Raw genomic sequence first — 10,597 nt, 5'->3', positions numbered from 1 at the left:
TTATTTTAAAAAACACAACACTTAAAAAGTGTCACTCGCTCTTTTATCTGCTTAGCCCGACCACACCCCTTTGTAGGTGACTGACATTCATTCAGTGTTGGGTGCTTTTTTCTTTTTGTGTTTCTTTTCATAGAGATAAACCAAAACGTGATTATTTACCATTTTTTTTTAAACCAAAATATAGCATATTGTCTATTCTATTTTGCAGTCGCTTTTTCACATAAAAATGTCTCCTGGAAATAATTCTTTTTCACTTTATAGGTATCTTTCTTATCCTTTAACAGTTTTGTAACACTGTAATATGTTTATATATCATGGTTTATTTAACTATCCGTTACTCTTAAGGTAGGTAATTCTCCGTGGTTCAATTAATAAATTTGTGCATAGGTGTTTTCATATTATTGGGAATATATATTCAGGATATTATCCTAGAAGTGGGATATTTACATTGAAGAGTAAATTTATACTTTTGTAGAATATTGTCAAATTCTACTCCATTTTGCATTACCATCAAAGTATAAGACTATTTCTCCACAACTTCTGAAGGACTACATTTGTCCATTCTCTTGCTAAGTGCTGTTTAATCTTAGTTTTTAGTCATTTTAATTACTTTCTAAGTAATTCTTTTGTATAGAGCGGTAGAGTTGTTTTGCATTATATTTACATTTGAAATATCTTTCTTTTAACAGATAAATTAAGCCCAGTATCCTATTTATTCTTTAATTTTTAGTAGATTTCATTTTATATGGGGAGCTTCTGTGTATTTGCTTCATAGTTACTTACAAATATTACATCCACATTTTGAAATGTAATTTTTTAGTATTATACAGTGTCTCTTTTTGTCTTATTTATTGCTTTGGTTCTGAATTTTATCTGCTGTCAGGATTGCAGTCTCTATTTTTTGATGTTGCTGTTGTAAGTCTCTCAATATATTTGGCCTTAATTCCGTATCAGATACTTTTTCAGGAATAAAGATATTTAAGGCATTGATTATAAAAATTAAATATACACATGCTAAAAATTGCAACTAATGATTAAAAGAAGAGAAATGAAGTCAAGTTTTCGAAAACAGAGGAGGGAAACCTACAAATAGAAACCTCCAATACAACTAAAAATAGTTCAGAAAAGAGAAAAAATTAAGTCTAGAGAGAATGGGAAAATGAAAGCAGGAAACACAATGGCAGAAATAAAACCCAATATATCAATAATCGTAATAAATGTAAGTATATTTAACTCCAGTGAGGAATATCTGTACTGTTTTCCACAATGACTGCACTAGTTTGCTTTCCCACTAACAGTGCACAAGGGTTCCTTTTTCTCCACATCCTCGCCAACACTGATGTTTCTTCTGTTTTTTATTTTAGCCATTCTGACAGGTGTGGGGTGATATGGTACTTTTGATTTGCATTTCCCTAATGATCAATGATATTGAACATCTTTTCATGTGTCTGTTAGCCATCTGGTTGTCTTCTCTGGGGAAATGTCTGTGTCTTCAGCCCATTTTTAATTGGATTATTTATTTTTTGGTTGTTGAGTTGTGGAGTTCTTTATATATTTTGGACATTAACCCTTTATCATTTGAAAATATCTTTTCCTATTCAGTAGGTTGTCTTTTAGTTTTCTTGATTGTTTCCTTCATTGTGTAGAAGCATTTTATTTTGATGAAGTCCCAATAGTTGATTTTTGCTTTTGTTTCCCTTGCCTCCGGAGACATAGCTAGTAAAAAGTTGCTATGGCCAATACCAGAGACATTTTCCTGTACTCCCTTCTAGGATTTTGATGGTTTACTGTCTCACATTTAGGTCTTTAATCTCTTTTATATTTGAATTTATTTTTATATTTGGTGTAAGAAAGTGGTCCAGTTTCTTTCTTCTGTATGTAGCTGTCCAGTTTTCCCTGCACCATTTGTTGAAGAGAATTTTTCCCATTGGATATTCTTTCCTTCTTTGTTGATGATTAATTGACCATATCATTGTGGGTTTATTTATGGCTTTTCTATTCTGATCCATTGATCTATGTTTGTTTTTGTGTCAGTACTGTATGATGGTGATTACTACTGCTTTGTAGTATAACTTGAAGTCCAGAACTATGATACCTCCAGCTATGCTTTTCTTTTTCAAGGTTGCTTTGGGTATTTGGGGTCTTTTATAATTCTATCGAAATTTTAGGACTGTTTTTCCTAGTTCTGTGTAAAATGTTGGTGGGATTTTGATAGAGATTGAATAAAATCTGTAGATTGCTTTGGGTAACAAAGACATTTTAACAATATTTGTTTTTCTAATACATGAACGAGGGATGCTTTCCCCTTGCTTTGTGTCATCCATATTTTTTTTTTCATCTGTACAGATCTTTCACCTCTTTGGTTAGGTTTATTTCTATGTATATAACACTGAGAATCTTCAATGCCACTTAATTGTTCACTTTAAAATATTTAATTTTATGTCATATAAATTTCACCCTGTTAAACTATTTAAAAGATGCAGACAACTGATAAAATATTAGGGGTGCTTAGGTAGCTCATTCAGTTAAGCAACTGATTCTTGTTTTGGGTTCGTCATGATCTCAGGGTTGTAAGACTGAGCCTCACATCAGGGTCTGCTCTGGGCATGGACGTTGCTTAAGATTCTCTCTCTCTCTCTCTCCCTCTCCCTCTGTCCCTCCTCCTTCTTTTCTCTCTTAAGAAAAATAAAGAAAAGAAAAATGAAAGAAGGAAAGAGAAAGAAAGAAACTGTATAAATGTTTTATAGGATTTTCCACCAAAATTGCAAAGAAATAAATAAGTCCAAGTTTACATAAGCTATTGTAAAGAATATTTCCTTTTTTAAACAAATATTAATTAATTAATTAATTAAGAATGGGGGGAGGAGCATAGGGAGAGGGAAAGAGAGAATCTCCAGCAGACTTTTTGCTAAGCATGGAGTCCAGCACTGGACTTGATCTCACAAACCTGAGATCATGATCTGAGCCCAAATCAAGTCAGACACTTAACCAACTGAGCCACCCAGTCACCCCTCATTTATTTTTTTATAAGGCTACTATATCTGGAAAATAAGTGAAAGAGAAGAGAATAAAAGGGGAGAAAGAAGTTTAGGAAGTTATTGGAAGAATATAAGTCTTATAAGACCTGTGTAGCAAGAAGGAGAGATGCCATTGAATTTGATATATTTTGTACATATAACCAACAGGAATTGCTGTTTGATTGCATGAAGCAGATGAAGAAAATAGGTTTCAAGGTTATCTTTTAGTTTTTGGTTTATATGAACCTTTGGGTGAGACTGATGGATTACAGAGAAAACCTCTGGAATTAATATATTTCTCTGTTTTTTGTTTTGTTTTGTTTTGTTTGTTTCTCACTATCTTTGATCAGGTCTTTATTTAAAATTAGCTGTCCAAAATGATTGAATTTTATGGAATAAACAAATATAAATTCTCAGGCAGCGGGCTTCTCTTTTCCGTGGTAGGTTTCTTTTCTGCAGGTTTCTTGTCAGCTGCTGGTTTCTTGGAAGCTGCAGCCTTTTTTTTCCTACCAAAGGTTTCTTTGGCTTTTTCACACCAACAGCCTTCTTTCCTTTCTTCCCTACCATGGGCTTCTTGCCTGGAACCCCCTTCTCATTTGATTTGGCTTCTAAGGCCACTGCTGCCTTATCCATCCGGAGTTTGTGATTCTTGGCCTGGCAAAGAATGGTATTCCCGCACATGGTCTTTGCATATGGGTTTAGCTTCAACATGATTCTTAGGTTCTTCAGTGGATTCTTCTTCAGGACTCTACGATGAATCTTCTTGCGTGGTGCTCAGAGGGCTCTTTGGATCTCTGTGCTTTTCAAGATTCTGCTGAGGTCTGTATTAAGAATCTTATGCATGGGAAGATTGTAGTTACTCTTGAGGGAGGCAGCCTTAGGCCAAGTGCCATACAGAAGATCATCTAACTTGCAGAAAGCACTTTCAGTCCAAATGCAGAAACGTCCCACATGCCCACCAGGAGCAAGTTTCAGAAAGTTCAGTTTGCTTACATGAAGTAAAGTAATTCCAGGGGTGTTTCTGAAGGCCTTGATGATACCATTGTCTTCACTATAGATGATGCAGGGTCCCCTGCGCTGGATACAATAATGGTTTCTCATTTTGCCTTTGCCAGCTCTCATTCGCTGAGAGGCATAGACCTTTTTGATATCATTCCAGGCTTTTAAGTTTCTTAAGAAGCAAAACCGCCTCCTTGGTCTTCTAGTAGCCTTCAACTTTATCTTCAACCACCAAAGGAAGTTCAGGAGCTTCCTCAATACGATGACCTTTAGACATGACCAGTGCTGGTGAAGCTGAAGCAGCCAGGGCAGAGCAGATGGCATATTGCTTTTGTGTTGTGTTCACTCTGCGGTGCCAACGGCGTCAGGTTTTGGTTGGTGCAAACATGTGGCCTCCACGACACATATTTCCAAGAGCACCCTGGCCAGTATGGTGAGGCCCCCGCCTCAAACTCTGGGAATTCGAACCACAGCTCTGACATTACTCCAAGACTCAGCACTGGTTTGATGACCTCCTGATTCACTGACAGCATATGGCTCTCTGTTGTTTTTGCACAAGTTGGTGTGAACAAAGTTCCTGATATCGGGTCGAATGGGAGCCTTAAATACAGCAGGCAAGGTAACATTTTTGCCAGATGATTCCCCCTTTTTGGAGTACACAGGTATCAATGGGCGAGCACACGCCATTGCGGGGAGAGGGTAGGACCTCACTTTGTCTCTGTTTTTTAATGAAAACTTTATTTTTACTTTTTATTAGGTTTTTAATTTTAATTCCAGTATAATTAACATAAAGTCTTACATTAGCTTCAGGTGTACAATATGGTGATTCAATAATTCTATACACTACTATTCAGCGCTCATCACGGTTAAGTGTCCTTTTAATCCCCTTCTCTTATTTTACCCCCACCTCCCCTCTGATATGTTTTATTTTAAATAAATGCCCTCAGTTAGAGTTATTGTTTATTTTTATTTTGCAACAAGAACCTTTTTTTACTTGAAGTATACTTCAGAACATGGTTCTAAAAGTCATATAAAATACTTTCTATCCAAGAGAAATAGAATACTCAATTTTCTTCAAGTACATACAAAAGAATCCCTAGTTAAATCACATAAATAATATTACAAATTTAAGAAGATAGATCACACCAAGTATATTTTCCATCCATAATGGTCCAAAACTAAACATCAGTAATAAAACAAAGCTGGGAAATCTACAATGTAAATATCAAATATTTAATTTGTAATTATTTACACACTGCTGCACAATGGGCCAAATAAGAAATCAAATGGTAGCTTAAAATATCTGCCTAAACAAAAGAAAAAGAAAACATTGTATTTCAAAACCTATGGGATGCAGCAAAAGCAGACGTCAGAGTGAAATTTGTGCTATAAATGTAAGAAACAAGTTCAAATAAACAATTTACCTTTATACCACAAGGAACTAGAAAAAGAAGAAACTTAGCTGAAATTTAGTAAAGGAAGGAATAATAAAGAAAAATCAGAAATAAATAAAATAGAATGGACAATAACATATCATTGAAAGTAATGACCAGGTTTTCCAAAAAATAAACAAAATTATCAATGCTTTAACTATACTATGAAAAAAAGTAAAGCCTCAAACACCAAAATGAGAAACAGAAGAGAAAATAATACAACAGATAACCACCGAAATACATAGTGTGATAGCAAATTGCTATAAACACTTATAAACTACCAAATCAGATAACTCGAGAAAAAAATATATTTCCTAAAAACGCACAAGTTATCATGATTGAATCATGAATCTTGCACACAAGAAATAAATCTTTTTAGACCAATAACTATAATGAAAGTTAAATTAGGAACCAAAAATCTTCTAACACAGAAAAGTCCAGGATTACATGGTGTCATTGGTGAGTTCTACCAAACATGAAAAATAAATAATGACTTAAAATCTTACAAATAATGGAATTGAGGGAACACATTCAAAATCATTCTATGAGGCCAGTCCTACCCTCATTCCAAAACAAGATAAAAACATACAAGAACAAAAAATTCGAGTATGTCCAATATACTAGTATTATATTTCTACTCCAGCTTTCTTTTGACTTCTATTTGCATGATAAATGTTTCTCCCTCCCCTCACTTTCACTGCAGGTGTCTTAAAATCTAAAATGTGTCTCTTGTAGGTAGCATATAGATGGTTCTTATTTTTTCATACATTCTAACATCCTATATCTTTTGATTGGAGTGTTTAGTCCATTTAATTTCAAAGTAATTATTGATAGATAGGTTTATTGCAATTTAATTAATTTTTTGTCCTTGTTTCTGAAGATTTTCTTTGATCCTTTGTGTTAGTCACTTTTGGTCTCTTCTTTGCATTCAGAGTTTTTAATATTTCTTCCAGGGATGCTTAGTGGTCACAGACTCCTATAGTTTTTATTTGTCTGAGAAACTCATTATCTCTCTTCTTTTCTAATGACTGCAGATTTTTCCCATTCAGCACGTTGAACATATCATGCTACTCTCTCTGGCTCTCCAAGTTTCTGTTGAGAAATCTCCAGCTAGTCTTATGGGTATTCCCTTGTTAGTTAAGGACTTCTTTTGTCTTGCTGCTTTTAAGATTTTTAATATGGCTTTTTAATATGTCTTAGTGTTGGCCTGCTTTTGTTGATTTTGTTGGGAGTTGTCTGTGTCTCCTGGATCTGAATGTTTGTTTCCTTCCCCAGATTAGGGAAAATTTCTGGTATAATTTCTTGAAATGAATGTTCTGCTCCCTCTTCTCTCTCTTCTTCTGGGACTCTTATAATTTGAATGTTATTAGGTTTGAAGGAGTTACTACTTTCCCCAAATCTATTCTTCTGTTTTCTTCTCGTTCTTATTCTTGTTGTTGTTGTTGTTGTTGTTCTTCTTCTTTTTGTTCAGGTTCATTATTTTTTATTATTTTGTCTTTTAGGTCACTAATTCATTCTTCTGCTTCTTCCAGCGGGCTGTTTGACACATCAAGCCTGTTTCCAATCTCATTTGTCCCACTCTTCATCTCTGATTAATTCTTCCTTAATTCTTTCATCTCTATGATAAGGGTCTCACTGATATCTATTTTTTCCTCAATACCAGTGTGTATCCTTATGATTGTTATTTTAACTTATCCATCCACATGTTACTTATATTCTCTCTCTCTCTCTTTAATATTCTGTCTCACTTAGATTTCTGGCCATGTCCTTATCTTGTTTTTTCATTTGGAAGAAATTCCTCTGTCTTGTCATTTTGTTTAAGTCTCTGCCTTCTCTGTGTTAGAAAAGCCAGCTATGTCTTCTGCTCCTCAAAATAACGGTCTTATGTAGAAGAGGGTACATGGTGCTTTGGCTCTGATTCTTCAGGAAGTGTCTCTGCATCATCTCTCCTATTGTACTTTGGCTGTATTATCCTTTAGGTCAGTTGTCTACAGAGATTTTCTATGGGCAGTGTTTGGTCTCTGGCCTAAATGTAGTGAGTTTTGATCATATGTCCTCTGTTCTGCTTTTGTTTTGTTGTTTTCTTTTATAAGATTTTATTCATTTATTCATGAGAGACACAGAGAGAGGGAGAAGCAGGCTCCATTCAGGAAGCCCGACATGGGACTTGATCCTGGGTCTCCAGGATCAGGCCCTGGGCCAAAAGCAGGCGCCAAAACACTGAGCTACCCAGGAATCACCTCTGGTCTGCTTTTGAAATGAAACCTGGCACCAACTCCACTAGAACTGAGGCCCTGCAAAACTCTGGTAAGGAGACATGCTGTGGAGTTTGTGCTGGTTTTCAGGGGCAGGGGCTGCCACCCTGGAACTGAGGCAAACTTGACTAAGAAGGGCAGCCTTATCAGAGCAGAGGAGGGTAGGAGTTGGTGTGAGCAAGTTAGCCAGCTGGTGTCCACACTTAGCTCCTTCCCTCAGTTGGCTCTGTGTTTATGCTGAGGGACAGGGGAGGGAAATGTCACGAGCCAGATCCTTTATTTCTTAAGAGATGTCTTCATGAAAGCTGCCTCTATACTACTAGAAGAGTGGATAATATCTGCACTATGTACCCCAGGCATTCTTCAGATCACTGCTTCCATGTTGTCTGCCCCAGGTTGTTTGCCTGTCTTCTCTCCAAGAGCAGTGCAATGCCCTCCGAGCTCTATCCCAGCCAAGCCTCCCCACCTTTAAAACTCAGATGTTAAAACCCACTGGTTGCAGGAACTCATGAAATTTAGCCCCTCTCATTTTCCAAGCCAATGGTTTTGAGGAAACTCTTTTTGCGTATTCCCTTTTGTGCTCTTTCCTCTTGTAACTCTTTCTCTGGAAGCTTGGTTCCCTCCCCGCAGCAGCACCCGAAATCCATTTCTCCTTTAAACCATGTCTCTGCACTCCCTACCTTCTTTGATGTGGCCTCTTCTCTACCTTTAGTTGTGAAGTTATTTTTTTCAGTCTTCAGGCCAAGCTCTGGATATTTAGGATGATTTGGTAGTTATCCAGTTCTTTCCTGGGACAAGAGGAGCCTAGGGTCCTCCTACTCCACCACCATCTTTGCCCCCCTCAAGATTAGAGCAAAAAAAAAAAATATATATATATACATGAAATATATATGAAAAAATATACACACACATATGAAAAATTGAGATTTTGTGCCAATAAAATTTGAAACATTGTAGCAAGAGCACTCAAGCTATTATTTCTATGTTTCGTGCTCTGGTCAGCCTTTATTTCTTACATGTAATTTACAAATGATGCTGCTTGTTGCTTTTTTTTTTTTTCCACAGACACCACTTACTAGTAGCCTGTCTATATCCTGCATGCTAAAGACCTCATCATGAACCATGGCACAACTGCTGTTTTATTAAATTCCTGGATTTAATAGTAGTATCTAATACTACCTCTGCCATAATCAAAAAGTTAGTTAAATTTACTGACTCATGCCTCAGTGCAATTAATTTTGTCATCCAGTGTTTTTCGTGCTGTCCTTTCCATGCTGTCCTTAAAAGGTAAGCGCTGGATAATTCTGCAAAGAGTTGGGGAAAGAGGATATATTGCTGGTAGTTATTCATATTTGACTACATGTTAAAATAAGAACTTGGAAAGAATTTGAATACATAAAACGTTGATCTCCCAAACTCATCCCAGATTATTACTAACTATTAAATTAAAACATTGTAAAAAATAGCAAAAGCAAGTCCATACAGATTGATATAACAAAAGGTATAAGCAAGGACTATTCTAGGCAAAACAGAACATTTAGTCACCTAGTTCTAGAGAGCCTGACCAATGTTGCAGGCCTGAGACAGCTAATACATCTTCATGTAAATGGTGACATATCGGGAGAAGGTGAAACACCAGGATGAAATGACAGAAAATACATTCCTTCCTACATGCAAATAGGTTCCAGGGGAATAACAGATCAAGATAATGTGCTGAGATATTGATTTGTTTCTTCTCTTCAAGATTCTCTTTCTTTTTTCAAGTTAGCATGACTTGATAACTTTTCCTAAGTAACTCTGGCATATCTAAGACCAGCAGCTGCCTGACGATAATCATCTTGGGGGCATTTTTGAAAGTTGATGCTCTTTATATCAATTGTATCAGATGCTGGAAAGATGAGCATGGTATTGAGAAATAAATATGAAGAGAGGATTACTCTATTACTGGAAAGAGAATAGAGAATGCAGATCTGCTAGGCAAATATTTCTTAGGCCACAGAAAGAAATAATCATACAATTAAAGCATGACAAAGCACATTTTCTCAAAATAGAAAAGAACCTTGTTCATCAGAACACATCATTAAAAAAAAAACTTACTAGGCATATCACAATCTAGGGAAAATATCTACAAAACATATATTTGGCAAATTATTTATACCCAGAATACATAAAAATTCTATAACTCAATAATAAATGAAAATATTTCAATTATTTTAAAAAGTGAGAAAAGATTTGACTAGATATTTCTGCAAGGGATCTATGCGTTGCTAATAATGATGTCAAAAGATGCTCTACATAGTGGTCATCAGGGAATTGTAAGTTTCACAATGAGATACTGCTATGCACTCAGTAGAATCACCATTTTTTTTTTAAGTCTGACAATCTAAATATTAGTAAGAATGTGACATACCTGGGGCATTCATACATTGCTAGTGGGTTATAAAATAGTACAAGCATTTTGAAAAGAAAATAAAAATTGGTATTTTTAATAAAATAGTTGAAGAGATAGTTGAAGACTGCCCTTTGACCCAGAAATTTCACTTCTAGATATTTTTTCAAGGGACATAAAAATATATATGTTCACAAAAACACTTTTTCAGGAATGTTCATAGGAACTTTATTCATAATTCACTTGTACATTTGAAATTTCCATAATAAAATCATTTTTTAAAAAGAAAGAACATGAAACACTTATTTCACATCTTTAATTTTGTGTGTAAATTCTCACCAGAAATATATCTTTACAAATTAAAGGTTAGCTTGAGTGTGGTGCATGCATTAGCCCTATATGGAGTAAACAGAATTGCATAAAATTGCTAGATGTCTGGATTATTAATTTTTTCAATGGTAACTAAAAGATACAGCCCTGGAAAAAGTTATCCTGATCAAATTT

General features: G+C 35.4%; 1 pseudogene; it reads right to left on the bottom strand.

The window, feature by feature from the left end:
- Nucleotides 1-3,405: 3,405 nt before the first annotated feature.
- On the bottom strand, nt 3,406-4,709 carry LOC129504341 (60S ribosomal protein L4-like; annotated as a pseudogene).
- Nucleotides 4,710-10,597: the final 5,888 nt, after the last annotated feature.

This window comes from Nyctereutes procyonoides, unplaced genomic scaffold (genome assembly GCF_905146905.1).
Source record: "Nyctereutes procyonoides isolate TBG_1078 unplaced genomic scaffold, NYPRO_anot_genome, whole genome shotgun sequence".
NCBI lineage: Eukaryota > Metazoa > Chordata > Mammalia > Carnivora > Canidae > Nyctereutes > Nyctereutes procyonoides.
This window is presented reverse-complemented; position numbering and strand designations above follow the sequence as displayed.